This window comes from Ursus americanus, chromosome 31, assembly GCF_024610735.1.
Source record: "Ursus americanus isolate L20-20 chromosome 31, mUrsAme1.1.p, whole genome shotgun sequence".
Taxonomy (NCBI): Eukaryota; Metazoa; Chordata; class Mammalia; order Carnivora; family Ursidae; genus Ursus; species Ursus americanus.
Window position 1 is genome coordinate 32,862,381 of NC_142157.1, and position 16,684 is coordinate 32,879,064.

Here is a 16,684-nt window from a genome sequence, read left to right on the forward strand (position 1 = left end):
CCACAAATCACTATCTTGTTAGAACAAAAGAGAAGATTCGTATTATGATCTAAAAAGATGCAGAAAAGTCATTTGCCAAAACTCATAAAAAACCATGACAAACACCATCAACAAACGAGGGATAGAAGGGAAACTTCTCAACTGATAAAGGACACCTGCTAAAATGTTCAGGTACCGGCCCATGTAAAATCAGACACAGGGCACGGATGCGGGTTCTCACCACTGCTCTTCAGCAGTGTACTGCATGGCAATGTCGTGAGGCTCAAGAAAGTGAAAATATAGCAATCAAAAACAAAGAGGTAAAATTGTCTTTATTCTCTGGGGTCATTATCACCTATATATAAAATCCTTAGAAACCTACAAAACATTTATCAGACTAGTAAGTGAAAATAGTATGGTGGCCGGGTGCCTGGTCAAGAAACAAAAGCAATTGTATTTCTACAGTGTAGCAGCAAAAGCTTGGGAAAAAATGCAGATATGAAGGGATTCTTTGGGAAAAAAAATCCAGTTAGAGTAGCATTAAAGTCATAAAGTGTTTGGGGCAAGTTTAACAAAAGGTATACAAGACCTCTACACTGGTTACAAGACTTTGAAGAGATACAAGAGATAAGGGCCTACATAAAATGAAAGTTATACCATGTTCAGGGATTGGAAGATTCAATGTCATTAGGATGTCAAGTATGCTGCTTCCAGACATACCTGGGGATGGAGAAATGACTCCTGAATAGTTCCACGGACTCAAGAGATCCAATGGGAGAGGGTCCTGACCCTGAGGCTCCATTGCTAAGAGGGCTCTATGGTAGGGTTTCAGGTTCTCAGGTATGGAGGAAACTTGGACCCTCTGCCACGGCTCCCAGCATGTGTGGCTATTGCCTGTAACGTTCCCCTTATGCACGGCAGCTGATGTAAATGTCTGTGTGCTCCTTTGAAGAGGCACTGGAGGAATCATGACTGTCTGCACTTGCTTGGCTCACAGCACGTTGCAGCTCCTCGAATCATGGAGATCCAGTCTCTCCTTTTCCATTTCTGAAAGTTGTCATGCTCACATCTGATATCAAAATATGCTGTAAGATAAGGCAGATGACTTCAGTAGAGAGAGCCCATAATTCCCTAGTGTTGACTTTAATAATGATGGAACGTGCATTAGAAACACCTGGAATGTTGGTTAAAGCTTGCAGATTCCCGGACCACGTATCTGACCGACCAATCAGAATATGCAATGGCGGCTCCGCAAGTCTGCATTTTAAAAGCCCCCTCCCATTCTGATGCACACTACAATCCGAGGAAAAGTTACCTCACTGGTGAGGCAGATGGAAGAAATGGCAGACAGCTAGAGTGTTAACCCCAGGAATTACTCAGGCAAGTGTAATTACCAGAATGTTTATCTAATAATGTACAATGCAGAGATTTCAACTGGACGTCAGGCAAAGCTGATTGGTGTTTATAGGAGAGCAATTTATTCACTGTAGGCCCTGTGTGGTACCAGGATAAATGGGGAAGTAAATTTAGCCCTTTGGAAGAAGGAACTAAATTAGGTGCCATGGCTTCCTGGAGTCTAGAGCACAGCCCTGGTCTCAGGGGAGATGTGACGTAGGAGGCTGCCTAAAAGGGCAAAGTAGCAAGTGGTTATTGAGAAGGACACTGTGATCTAGGGACCGTGCTTCGAGCAGACCGAGCTTACGAGGTTCTGGGGTGCAGGGTGTCCATTTGATCACTAGATCTTTCTTTTGACATCAGGGAAACTCACTACCTCCAGTCCTTCCTCGTCCACGAAACCCTCAAAAACATTTTTCCGCCTGATTCTTTCATCTTGGTCGTGTGTCACTCACCAGCAATGGTTGTGCTGTTTCACAACCGCACGTGCGTGTGACTGATAAAGAGCTGTCCCGCACGCTCGCAGCAGTGTTGCTCTGCTCTGGTCCTGAGTTTCATGGTACAGGGCACTAGTCACGGAGCAGGTGCCTCCTACCTGCAACAAGGTATGCTCTCCATCGCTGTTTCATGCTACCAGCACACGAGGGACACCTGCTCAGGTCTTTCTTTTAATTAAAAAAAAATTTTTTTTGTTATGTTATGTTAGTCACCATACAGTATCTCATTAGCTTTTGATGTAGTGTTCCATGATTCACTGTTTGCGTACAATACCCAGTGCTCCATGCAATACATGCCCTCCTTAATACCCATCACTGGGCTACCCATCCCCCCACCCCCTCCCCCTTAAAACCCTCAGTTTGTTTCCTGGAGTCCATAGTCTCTCATGGTTCATCTCTCCCTCTCTTCCCCCGCTCCTTCATTTTTCCCTTTCTTTTCCTAACAATCTCCCTGCTATTCCTTATGTTCCACAAATGAGTGAGGCCATATGATAATTGTCTTTCTCCGCTTGACTTATTTCACTTAGCATGATCCCCTCCAGTCCCATCCATGTTGATACAAATGTTGGGTAATCGTTCTTTTTGATGGCTGAGTAATATTCCATTGTATATATGGACCACATCTTCTTTATCCATTCATCTGGATTTTTTTTAAAGATTTTATTTATTTATTTGAGAGATAGAGAGAGAGCATGAGCAGGGGGAGTGGCAGGCAGAGGGACAAGCAGACTCCCCGCTGAGCAGGGAACCCAATGCGGGGCTTGATCCCAGGATCCTGGGATCATGACCTGAGCCGAAGAAAGACGCTCAACCAGCTGAGCCACCCAGGCACCCCATCCATTCATCTGTTGAAGGGCATCTTGGCTCCTTCCACAGTTTGGCTATTGTGGACAATGCTGCTATGAACATTGGGGTGCATATGGCCCTTCTTTTCACTACATCTGTATCTTTGGGGTAAATACCCAGTAGTGCAATTCCTGGATCATAGGGTAGCTCAATTTTTAACTTTTTGAGGAAGCTCCATACTGTTTTCCAAAGTGGCTGCACCAGCTTGCATTCCCACCAACAGTGTAGGAGCGATCCCCTTTCTCCATATCCTTGCTAAATTTGTTGTTTCCTGCCTTGTCAATTTTGACCTGCTCAGGTCTTGATATCCAAATGTGATGCCCAAAGTATGCCAGCTTCTCAGTGTGTGGCAAGCGCCCCAGATTACTCACGGATGTATCCCACTGTGATCCAGCTTTCCGATGTAGACGTGTTGTCGTGTGCGTTACCGACCACCGTCTGTTTACGACACACCGGTGAATGTCTCCACGTGAACTAGGTTGAGAAGTGTTTCACAGCTTCATAGAATGTTTTCCAATCATCATTTAAAATGTATGACAGGGGGTGCCTGGGTGGCTCAGTGGGTGAAGCATCTGCCAGGGTCCTGGAATCGAGCCCTGCATTGGGCTCCCTGCTCGACGGGGAGTCTGCTTCTCCCTCTGGCCCCCCCCCACCTTGTGCTCACTCTCTCTCTCTCTTAAATAAATAAATCAGATCTTTTAAAAATGCATAAAATTAAATGTATGAAAAATCCTGGCATCTCAAATTCTACGTTCAACAGTTGGCATCTTTAATTCTGACAAACAACTATATCCTGACAAGATGGTTTTTATCACCTCCTCTGGGTGAGTTATGCGCGCTGGGGAGGGCTACAGAGGGTGTATTTCCGCAGCTACGCAGCCCTGTTTCTTTTGCGCTGTGTTTAGGCCACGTTGGAAAGATTTGAAAAACAGAGCCCATCTCCTGCAGATGACTTCGCATTCTTCAAGTCTATCAAAAGCTTAAAGAAATATGATGCAAAAGAAAGAGTAAAGTGTAAAGTTCTAATTAAATTAAAGTGTCAGTTTTGCTACGAAGGAGTTACTGAGGTTTTTGGCACTGTGGCGTGTTCCGGTGGAAAGAGGCAGTGAGCTGCGAGTTTCATTCCAAGCTGTAGTGCTGGTTCCATCAGAGGCCAGATTAGGACCCTGTGTAAACCGTTTCCTGTGTCTGGACTTCCAGGCCACCGGTCAAAAAACTAAACATATGCTATATTGGAAAAGGGACCCCATTTAAGGGGCCTGACATCCCTAAAATGCTTACTTTTATGAATCAATTGAATATACGGTGTTATGGGGAGAAATGTTTTGTGAAAATATACATCCTAATTATAGCTTGATTTTTTCCCATGTCTGGCTAGACAGGGTTTTTACTGAATGGACTGAACCACAAATTGCTTGGGTTTGCCTAGCATGGGGAGATAAACTCAAAGATTAACATTCCACATAGAAGACATTCTTTGTCACCGCTGACCACGATCTCTGTGCACGGGATGGCTTAAGAGCCCAACGTGTGGATGGGGAAAAAAGGTGTTTGCCTAGAATCGGTAACTAGTTGTGCAATTATTGGCCAGGGAGCCCCACGTCTGGACCCTGTGTCTCTCGTGTGGGCTGTGGAGGAGCTCGGAAGTGCCAGGAAGCTCTGCGCGCTGACCCATTAAATTTGGCCAGGGATGAAAGGGGTTTTGCCTGGCTTTCTAGAATAAACAGCAGAGTTCACACTTTATACCAACTATGTACCCTCATTACTTATCACAGGCTTCCGTACGAATTTCAGATCCCCTGAGGACACGCATGAATTCTCAGGGGACGGACAGTGTGGCGAGGTTGATGCATCGGAGTTGATAACAAACCCAGTAAGGTTTTCCTGTTTTTAGATTTCGTGTTCTGGGCGTCTCTGTCACACGCACAAGGCTGACACGCAAGATAAACGTCCAACTTCTTCATAAAGGAGCCGTTTGTTAGTTAAAAACTACACAAATAAAAAGAACTCAGGCTGTCTCATTCCTGTCTTTCTGGTTCCCTTTCTTTTTCTGTTTTGGGGCCTGTTCTTTACAAGTCACTGAGCCGTTAAGTTGAAATGAGGGCAGATTTCACTTGAAGTGAAGCTGGCCTGAATCGCCCCTTTGGAAACTTCCCAAGTGCAGAGGAAAGGATGCTCGGCATTCCAGGCCGATGACAGAGAGAAATGTGACCGGTGCCAAAAGCGCTCGGCTTTCCGGGTGCGAGGCCACTCCGGGAAATGGCCGTTAAATCAAACTAGGCCTCTGGCCTGAAACGCAATCTCAACATCTGCCTACCCTCTTTCGTGCGATGACTGTTTGAGCGACACCATCGGTGGGTGGATATGATTCTTCAACCATTTGACCTTGACTCTTTGGGGCAAAATGATAAGTTATGCAGCATAATTCACACTCTGTCGCAGAAGATGTGTTTTCTATTACTCGAAAGCAGAAGAGTAACTTTGAGACCCAGGAAAAGATGGAAGCACATTTTCCCCTTTTTCTCCAAGTTGTATAATCAATCTCTTTTAAATATAGGACGTGTCTTTCCAATTTGGAGGAATATTGTTTTTCGTTCTGTGTGTCCATGTGTATATGTACATGTATTTCACATGAAAGTCACATCTAAGTGTGAATATGTCATGCCTAGGTTTTACATACATTTTTACTTTATATATTTTAGATTTTAATATACATATACCAGAGTATAACCATTCACAGGCTTATGTTTATTTTACATCTAAGCATAAATATTTATATTAAATATATACCTGTGCATATGGAAGAAATCCCTTATTGTGTTAATATATGCTCACACAGGGATCTTCCGCATTCATACATTTAGCAAATATTTATTGAGCACCTACTTCGTCAAGCACTATTCTAGATTTGGGGGCTATTTCCACAAACGTGAAACCAAAATTCTGCCCTCACGAATCGGACATGCTGTCAGTTTTAGCATTCTTAACCTACCGTTGCTACTTGGGATAAAGCAAGTACATCTCTGGCCTTATCAGTATCAAAAATATTATTATTATAGGAGATAATATATCATCGGCATCTTTTTGAGCTCTGGTTTCATCTGTATCAATTATTAAGTGCAAGGCACTTTTGCCTCGGTCAATGCCATTTTGTTACATTTTAGAAGTACGATCTTTATTAGGAAGCACCCTATGGCATTTGTAATTCTTATTTTAGATTTTAATAAGCATTTGAACTACTAAAATATAAAAGACACCTAGATTTCAAATTATTTCCCTTCTGCATTAATTTATTGACAATAAGGTAGCACAGACAATTTTCTGTTCTGTATTCCTAGTTCAAGGTCCAAAGTCAAATTTCTTTGAGCGTCATCTCCTCTATTCATATCCATCATTCTGTGTCATTTATTTGTTTATGAAAACTGTATAAGACAGGTTGCAAAAATGTATAAACTACAACAAGAACGTTAAAATTGATGATAAAACAAAAGGGGGGTGCATACTCATGCAACCAAAATGCATTCTTTTTTTTTTTTAAAATGATTTTTTATTATCTTATGTTAGTCACCATACAGTACATCCCCGGTTTCCGATGTAAGGCTCGATGATTCATTAGTTGCGTATAACTCCCAGTGCACCATGCAATACGTGCCCTCCTTACTACCCATCACCGGGCTATCCCAGTCCCCCACCCCCCTCCCTTCTGAGGCCCTCAGTTTGTTTCTCAGAGTCCATAGTCTCTCATGCTTCATTCCCCCTTCTGATTACCACCCCTTTCTTTACCCTTTCTTCCCCTACTGATCTTCCCAGTTCTAATGTTCCATAGATGAGAGAAATCATATGATAGTTGTCTTTCTCTGCTTGACTTATTTCACTTAGCATTATCTCCTCCAGTGCCGTCCATGTTGCAGCAAATGTTGAGAACTCGTTCTTTCTGATAGCTGAGTAATATTCCATTGTATATATGGACAACAACTTCTTAATCCAGTCATCTGTTGAAGGGCATCTCGGCTCCTTCCACGATTTAGCTATTGTGGACATTGCTGCTATGAACATTGGGGTGCATATGGCCCTTCTCTTCACTACATCTGTATCTTTGGGGTAAATACCCAGTAGTGCAATGGCTGGGTCATAGGGTAGCTCAATTTTTAACTTTTTAAGGGACCTCCACACTGTTTTCCAGAGCGGCTGTACCAACTTGCATTCCCACCAGCAATGTAGGAGGGATCCCCTTTCTCCACATCCTCTCCAGCAATTGTTGTTTCTTGCCTTGTCTATTTTTGCCGTTCTAACTGGCGTAAGGTGGCATCTCAGCGTGGCATTCTTGATCATGGATATTTCTAGTTTATGCCAGTGCTTCTCAACCACAGTTGCAGATTAAAATGTTTAAGGAGCTCAAAAATACAGATTCCCAGACCCTTTCCTCCTTAGAGTCTGACTTGATTGGTCCTCTGAGATGGAGACTTTGCAAGATTTTATTTATTTATTTGACAGAGAGAGAGCACAAGCAGGGGGAGCCTAGGCAGAGGGACAGGGAGAAGCAGGCTCCCCCCTGAATAAGGAGCCCGATGCGAGGCTGATCCCAGGACCCCATGATAATAACCTGAGCTGAAGGCAGACCTCAACTGACTGAGCCAACCAGACGCCACACGAGGTTACATTGTTAAGAATTTGGAAAGCAGCTCTACCTACAGCCAAGGAGGGAGACCCTCCACCACAGACTTGTCTCTCAGTTTCTGGGCAGGTCAGGCCACTGAATTAACAATGTCTACAAGCCTGAGCTAAGTATGATGCTGTGGTCCTAGAACGAAGTAGACGTTTCCTGGGGGAGGCTCGTGGGAGGACGTACTGGGACATGACGAACTATATCCTCTCTATAGAAACGTCTCTGTAAAGGATGCAGTGAGGAGAAGTGGAGCTCTTCCGTGTACCGATTTTGAAGGTGGCATCACATTTCTTCCACTGCTGCTAAATTTTCTCAGCTACTGTGTTATTAAAAATAGAAAGAGAGAGAAAACGTGGAACAGGTGCAAGCTTGCGGAACTGCACGGCCCTGGAATTTACAGCGACATCACTTCGGGCACGTCTTTAGCAGACATAGATTGGATACAGACCAATTGCCACCATATCGACTCTGCTATATTAAGCGAGAGGACTCCCATCATTAAATTAATGAGGGAAACAACCTATAAAAGTAATTAGGCACGAAAGAAGGGTAAAATCAAGCCCAATAAATGGTCAGAGAAGGGTTTATTTTTAGCAAAACGTGGACATTTTACAATAATGACGATAATGTTTTCGAAGTACCATTAATCATTGTAAAGGGCTGATACCAGTGGAAATTGAAAACAGTGTAGTGCTGACGGCGGATCTGTGTGTTTTAACCAGAGTCCAGAATTAGATTTTATGAATCTACACAATAACTTTTTATGTTTATTTGTAATCGCTGAAAAGCACAAGATTGAACAAAAATCGAAATGACTGCACTAATGCTTCAGCGAAGATGGGTTTTAAAGTAACCTATTTCCTCTCTCCCACAAACCTCTTCTCTTCTTTTGTTAGCCTTTCGTTTCAGGAACCTGGCACCACCCCGAGAGCGACCAAGGAGGCTCGCAGCAAACACAATTCCTGTAGAAACCAAGGAACCGTCTACACCCTGCATTTCCCTGTAACCCCCCCCCCCCCCCAACGTGGCAGGCTTGCAAAGCCACAAAGCTATTGTTCCTCTTTATCCCAAACTCTGCCTTTGCATTGTATTTTGGCTCTGAAGCACAGAGGTCAGTTTTCGACAACACGTTCCTACCGCCTCTGATGTGACAGAGAAAGGATTCCTGTCAAAACCAATTAAAAAGTTGCGATTATTTGGAAGCATTAAATGCTCAACATTTAGACCACAAAAAGCTTGTAAAAGTTTAATACTGTAACCTTCAAAAGGACATAGTCTATGATACAGAAATTGCCACCCATCCTCACTGGTGACCGCTGGGTCAGTTACCGGTGGTGTTAGGCCTTAAGGAGGGTCATTGGTCATCTCTCTTACCGCTGTTTCCATGCTGCCCGGCCTGAAGCATGAGCGTCGGCGACCCCAACGCTCCCCATCCCCGGTGTCCAGTGTTTCATGAGAATGGGGTGAGATGCCCAGATTGGAAAGGTTGCCCGACCTTAATGTCAGATTTTTTTTTTCTTCAAAATATTTACTGTAAAAGATACTGCCCAGTAGTTTCACAAGCATCTCCACATTTGTAAAAGTAATGATATTTCAAAAGCTGTGCTAAAAATTATTTTTATTTCAGGGAAAATCTGGAGTCAAGGACTATTGGGCCACCCTCAAACTTTTGGAGACCATGGCCAGCTACTGGAAGTCCACGTGCTTGGAGCTTTTAGTCTCTTGAGAGAAATGGCGAGTTCAGCTCTTGGTACTGCTAATGAGGCTTCACGATATCAGGACTGAAAGTTTTGGAAAAAAACAGACAAGTGTGCTCTGTGTTGCAAGGTGAAGATCTAGGCTGGGAGAGACATTTTCTGGAAATAGTAAAGTGGAAAACAAACAATAATGTTCATTTAGGCTACCATTATTCATTATTATTATTTTTTTAAATTGTGCTTTAATTAAAATAGAATGCTTTTGGGTGCGACAGTGTGGAAGGACACTGAAATAGGCTTGAATCCAGTTCTTCATGAGGGGTTCAGAAGAAATGGAAGATCCAGACTACTTTTTGGCAGCTGGATGAGGAATTATAGATGTAAAGATAAGCCAAATTCCAGTGTGGGACTCTGACCACAGCATTAGCAAACATACAAGTAATGAGTAAAGACAAATCCCAAACATAAGCATGGCAGAAATGAAGGAAAATGGCAAAAAATTGAACCAATTTAGGCTACTGATTCGCTAACAAAAAAAGAAGTACTGGAAAAAACAGCAGGAAAAATTGTAAAACCACTAAAAGCAATGGGTTGTCTCCTTTTTTCAAGAAAATGAAAGGGAACACGAGGTCCTTGGTGCCCCAGTGTACTGATATTTCGGTCTCAGAAGTAAAGACAACGTCCCTGTTTCCAGTCTTCTTTGTCCTGGTCCTCCCTTGGTGTGTCTGGCCTCTGGCTTGTCTGCTCCAGAGTCATGAGATTCCAATCAAGGTGTCAGCTGGAGCTGTGGCCTCATCAGAGGCTGGATGGGAGTGTGGGGGCGCGGTGGTGGGGAAGATCTGCTTCCAGGCTTGGTGGTGGTCACATTCTCTTCCACACAAGTATCAGCGTGAGGGCCTCTGCTTTTGTTCTATGTAGCCCTGTCCATATGCCAGCCCCTAACCTACAGCTTGTTTCTTAAAAGCGTTCAAGGCAAAGAGTCTTCCGGCAAGATGGAAGCCACAATCCTTTGAAACACAACCACATACACGTAATCAGGGGATCCCTTCCCTTTACCAAATTGTCTTGTTTATAAAAGCAAATCACAGCACACACCTACAGTCGAGCAAAGGGACAGACACAAAAGATTCACGAAGACGAGCAGTCTGGGATCATAGGGCCGCCTTAGACTCAGTCCAGTGCATAGATGGAGGCAACGCTTTTAATAAAATGTGAACAAATCTAAACAGTGGAATGTGGAAAGGATTATATGCTGTGACTGGTGGAGTTTATCTCAAGAATGCAAGATTGGTCTAACATTAAAAAATAGCCAATGTTAGTTCTCTCCATTGACAAAATAGAGTAGAAAAATCATATGAAATTTCAATAAATGCATCAACATAATTCAACTTTCATTAGTGATAAAAGCTCTCTGCTTAATAAGAATAGAAGTAGTAAAGGGCATCTAGGAAAAATGTATACCTTATATCATAGCTAATGGTGACAAACTGGATGCTTCCTATGGAAGAGCAGAGGTAAGGCAAAGATGTTTTACTCCCAGAACTTCTGTTCGTTGTTGTATTAGAAATCTTAGTCACTACAACAAAGCAAGCAAAAGAAACGAGAATCATAAGATGGGGGGGAAGTACAATTTTCATTCATGTATGATATGATTATATATAAAAAATATATAAAATCCTAAGAAAAATATTACAAAGCCTCTAGAAATAATAAGCTAATTTAGTAAGATCACAAGAAAAAAATCAACATAAAAACAAAGTATTTCTTGGTGTTAGCAACAAGTTATCAGAAGAAAAAAAATCCATTCATAATACCAGCAAAAGTCAAAATATTTAGAAATTAGTTTAATAATAAAAGATATACAAGATGTGCTCAGGAAAGCATTTCCGAAAGAAACTGAGGAGGACCAAGTAAGTGGAGAGATATACCATGTCCATTGACTACGAGTTTCAATAACCTTAAGATTTTAATTTGCCCTAAATTTATCTATGAGTTCAATGCAACCCTAACCAGAATCTTAGAAGGAATTTTTGTAAAAATTGACAAGCTGATTTGATATTTATGTGGAAATGCAAGAAACCTACACAAGCTAAAGTAGTTTTGGAAATGAAGAAAAGTCAGAGAACTCATGGCACATGATTACCAGATATAACAATAATTAAGACAGCATGGGAAAAATAGGCAAATAGATCAATGGAACAAAATAGGTCATCCCGAAGATGACCCACACCTATGGTTCTGTTGTATAACTGTGAGGTTGCCTCTACCTGTGACCATGGACTCAGTCCTGTGACTTGCTTTAGCCAATGAGAAGTTAGAATGTGATGCTAACAGAGGGCAGGTACATGGCAATGATGCTCACTCACCCTGGCACCTCTGGAATGACCATGAGAACATGCTCAAGCTAGTCTGAGAACACGCTCACTCAGCTGAGACAAGTCGAAATTGCAAACCCACAAAGCCGTGACTTCCATAAAAGCATATTATGGTTTTGAGGTGCCTGGTTACTGCAGCGCCATTTTGCAGTGGATAACTGATGCACTTATACCTTCATTTTAACAAGTTATTAGTGTTATTGATTGGTGTGTGTGTGTGTGTGTGTGTGTGTGTGTGTACGTACTGGTTGGAAAGTCTGATGATTCTTATTATGGGTTTTGATATTTTTCCCCCTTTGGTAACTCAATCAACCTTTCTAGTAATGAAACTAGTGCTCCAAGATCTCAGATATCAGATGTGACTTGCAGAGGGAATTATGTATAAATATTTGGATCTTAGTCAAGTTTCCTGGATGTTAGTATGATTTGTTTTTCCCACCAAATTCCAGAATCCTTATCAAATTGTCTCCCATTTATGCAATGAAAATATTTATCCTACAGAGGAGTTTCTGTAAGATGGCACTTGACATTTGCATTCATCACGGTCGAGACTTTTTGTTTTGAAATGTGGGACCTGTACACCTATTGCCTCCTGAGATTCTGTTAAAAAAAATCTCTGAGAATTTACTTCCATTTTTCATGTTTTAATTCATGTCCAACACATGTTACCATGCTTAAAAAATAGTCTTTATTTCATTCATTTTAGTATCAATTGACTTAGCTAATATCCTTTTTTTTTTTTTTAAGATTTTATTTATTTATTCGACAGAGATAGAGACAGCCAGCGAGAGAGGGAACACAAGCAGGGGGAGTGGGAGAGGAAGAAGCAGGCTCCCAGTGGAGGAGCCTGATGTGGGGCTCGATCCCAGAACGCCGGGATCACGCCCTGAGCCGAAGGCAGACGCTTAACCGCTGTGCCACCCAGGTGCCCTGACTTAGCTAATATCTTTCAGGCGTAATCTTCGGCCCTTAGAGAAGGCTCTTAACGTGGGAATGAAGAACAATACCAAATGTCAGATGACAATGAATTAATTTCTACTTAGATTTCTGCATTTGGCAACTACTCTCTTTGATTTTTTTAACTGAAAAATGTGTGTATTCTTATATCTCTCCTTTAGCATTTTTTAAAAGCCTGCTAGTGACATTCCAAAAGATATTTTTTAAACCAGATATTTTAATTTTAGAAACTGTGATAGGAATTTTGGGAAACCACATGACCTCTTTGAGCAGCAATTGGCTATATTAGATTTCTAGATGATACTACATGATGGGAAAGAATCCCAAAAGTAACCTCAAGGAATGTATAACATTCAGGAATAATCTAATTCTTCAGATTATTTCATGATCTGAGCCTTGTCAAAAAATAAAGCTACAGACTAAAATTGCAATTTGTCTCAGTGGGTTAAATTGTGTGTCAACTTAAACTTTACTTTTTCGACTCTGTTGGGATATAATTAATTCACAGTAAACTACACATATTTAAGCTGCACAATGTGAAGAATTTTGACATATGTATGCTCTGTGAAATCGTCACCATAATCAAGGCACTAACCACTTTCATCTCCTGTTACTTCGTGCCCCTGGGCCATCTCTCCCTCCCTCCAACCCTGTCCCAGCAATCAATGATCTGTTCTCCACCATTATGGATTACATTGCATTTCTTGAAATCTCATAAAATGGAATCATAAGGCAGGGATAGCCTTCTGTGTCTTCTTTCACTCAGCAAGACTATTTTGAGATCCATCCATGTTGTATGTATCAAAATGTTGTTGCATATTATTACTGAGTGGTTTTCAATGGAATAAATATACTATATTTTATTTACCTATAAGTCTATTAATGGACATTTGGGAAGCTTCCAGTGTTTGGTTATTATAAATGAAGATGCTATGGACACCGATGTCATAATTTTTTTATACACATTTCCTTCTCTCTTGGGTAAATACTCGGTAGCGGAAGGGCTGCTTCTTATGATAGTGTATGTTTACCTTGTTTACGAAGTTGTCAAACTGTCGTAATCTCACTCACAGCGTATGAGAGTCTAGCAGCTCTACGTCCTCAGGTCAGTCCTTCCAGCCATTCTAGAAGGTGGGTGGTGCTATCTGATTGTGGTTGGAATTTGCATTTTCCTGCTGACCTTTGATATTGAGCACCCTTTGTGTATTTTTTGGAGGGAAATTTGTGTACTGGGGTCCTTTTAAAAAATTCTTTATTTAAATTCGATTTAGTTAACATATACTATATTATTAGTTTTCAGGGATAGAATTTAGTGATCCATCGGTTGCATATAACACCCAGTGTTCATCATATCAAGTACCCTCCTTAATCACCCAATTATCTCTTCCCCCACTCCCCTCCCCTCCAGCAACCCTCAGTTTGTTCCCTAGAGGTCAGCGTCACTTATGGTTTGCCTCCCTCTCTATTTTCATCTTATTTTATTTCTTCTTCCCTTCCCCTATGTTCATCTGTTTTGTTTCTTAAATTCCACATATGAATGAAATCATAAGGTATTTGTCTGTCTCTGACTGACTTATTTCGCTTAGCATAATACCCTCTAGCTCCATCCACAATGTTGCAAATGTCAAGATTTCATTCTTTTTGATGGCTGACTAATATTCCAGTGTGTGTGTGTGTGTGTGTGTGTGTGTGTGTGTGTGTGTGTGTTTCTATACCGCATCTTCTTTATCCATTCATCTGTCAATGGATGTCTGGGCCCTTTCCATAGTTTGGCTATTGTGGACATTGCTGTTACAAACATTGGGGTGTATGTGTCCCTTCAAACCATTATGTTTGTAACCTTTGGGTAAATACCTAGTAGTGCAATTGCTGGGTCATAGGGCAGATCTATTTTTAACTTTTTGAGGACCCTCCATACTGTTCTCCAGAGTGGCTGCACCAGTTTGCATTCCCACCAACAGTACAGAAGGGTTCCCCTTTCTCCACATCCTCAGCCACACCTGATGTTTCTCGTGTTGTTGATTTTAGCTATTCTGACAGGTGTGAGGTCGTATCCATTGTGGTTTTAATTTGCATTTCCCTGATGCCGAATGATGTTGAGCATTTTTTCATGTGTCTGTTGGCCATTTGTATTGGGGGGATTTTTTTATCTTATTTTGTGAAGGACTGTTCAATATTTTGTCTCTTTTATTGGGTCACTTGTTTTCCTATTACTGAGTTGTAAGAATGCTTCATGTAGTCTGGAAACCTAGTCCTATATTTGATGTTTGTATTGCAAATATTTTGTCATGCTGTTCCTTCCCTTTTTGTTTTGATTGTGTGATTTTCTTTTTTTTTTTTTAAAGATTTTATTTATTTATTTGACAGAGATAGAGACAGCCAGTGAGAGAGGGAACACAAGCAGGGGGAGTGGGAGAGGAAGAAGCAGGCTCACAGGGAGGAGCCTGATGTGGGGCTCGATCCCATAACGCGGGGATCACGCCCTGAGCCGAAGGCAGACGCCCAACCGCTGTGCCACCCAGGTGCCCCAGATTGTGTGATTTTCTTAATCCTTAGAAGAAAAATAGCTTTAATTTTAACAAAGTTCAAGTAATTAATTATTTTTTCTTATAAGATTCAGGGGGGTGTGTGTTGTGTGTGTGTGTTTATCCAATATCATGAAATTTTTATTCTGTTTTACATATTCTTCGAGATGTTTTAGTTTTAGATTTTTAATTAATATCTGTGATCCATTCCAAGTTTTTAAATGTGTGGTTATGAGTAAAGGGTCTATGTCGAATGTTCTGGTATCACTTGTGGAAATGACTTTCTACTTCTCATTGAATCACCTTAGTATCTTTGTCAAAAATAAATTTACCGTGTACATGTAGGTCAACTTCCAAATTGGTGATTCTGAAACAGGGGGCAATTCTGTAGGGTTCTTGGACATCCCTCGTTAGATATATTCTTACATATTTTATGGTTTCTTGTTCTATTTCTTTTTTTTAATCCTAGATAAATGGTTAAAGTTAAAGATGAACATTAAGAGTGGACACATGGGTAGTTGATAGATGCCGGTGGATTTAACAGATGTGTTTGTCTCAATTTTTGAGAACTTGCTTTCCCTGAATCTTTAAATCCCCAAATCCGTGTCTTCCAGCTCCTGGAGAAAGGCTCTCTCTTGCTGCATTTTCTTTGAATAGTGTTTTTCTAGCCGTTTTCCAGGTGCTGCTTCTCTCAGTTGTTCGATTGCTTGGAGCTGCTTGTTTGGGTTCTTGACCTGCTTACCTGTCTCAGGCTCTCAAGAGGTGGTTGAGTGGCAGTCTTTGGTGGTGGCTCTGTGGGGAGGAGTGGGCCGATCAGGAGGACTCTGGCCACTTCTCACACCCTGCTCTTCAGCTTTCTCAGCCTCTTTTTGATAGGGGTTTTTCATTTCCCAGTTGCGATTTTACGTTCAGCGATGGCTCTTCCTCACGCCGTTTAGAATTGGCGATTGGTTTATTTCCTGGGCATCTGTAAACCACTGCAGGTTTATGTTCTTCACTGGGTACGTCACTTGGAACTGCTTGGTAAGTCATTGTTTTTCCTGGAAACGGTCCATCCAAAAATGGGTGCCAAGGAACCTGCCATATTTCTGATTTGATGGCACACACTTGTGCAAGATAGAGCCAGGCTAATGCCGAGGCTCACACCCAATGTTAACATGGAACCCGGGAAGACACGTACCTTGTTAAAAGGCGCTCGCCATCTGAGCATAAAGGGACATATTTAGAATCAGAAATAAGTTTGTAGTTTGTAACATCCCACCCTTTTTTGTCTCTTCAGCTTTCCCAATTTAGCTAGTACTCAAATGTGTCCATGAGGACTGTCAAGGCTGCATTATGACGACTGGTTCCAGACTCAAACACAGAATCACACTTGGCAAGCATAAAACCATAGTTTGAGCTACATCAGCAAGAAGCCAGTTTTGGGAACTGCGCTCCAGCCCGTCCTCCGTTTGTTGCTGTGAACTCATACTGGACAACAGTTGAAATACATCAATTAAAATTGCTCACAACTCCCTTCGTCAAGAATCTCTAAAAGCCATAAAAACAACATATGTCAGCTTTTAATAAATTTCAATAATTTTTAAATACTCCCTTTATTTCCATAGAATATTTACTAGTTTGGCGTTTGTTTCTTTACTCAAATTATCCATGAAACGCTCAATAAAACAATGTTTATGATCTGAATATTACTGGATCTCCGTAATTCTGAAAGGATTCTGTGGGTCTTTACAGAAGGTCTTATAAA

The 16,684-nt window shown here is 41.5% G+C and overlaps 1 pseudogene; it reads right to left on the reverse strand.

Annotated features, from left to right (window-relative positions):
- Positions 1 to 15,524: 15,524 nt before the first annotated feature.
- On the reverse strand, positions 15,525 to 16,320 carry LOC123802328 (eukaryotic translation initiation factor 2A pseudogene; annotated as a pseudogene).
- Positions 16,321 to 16,684: the final 364 nt, after the last annotated feature.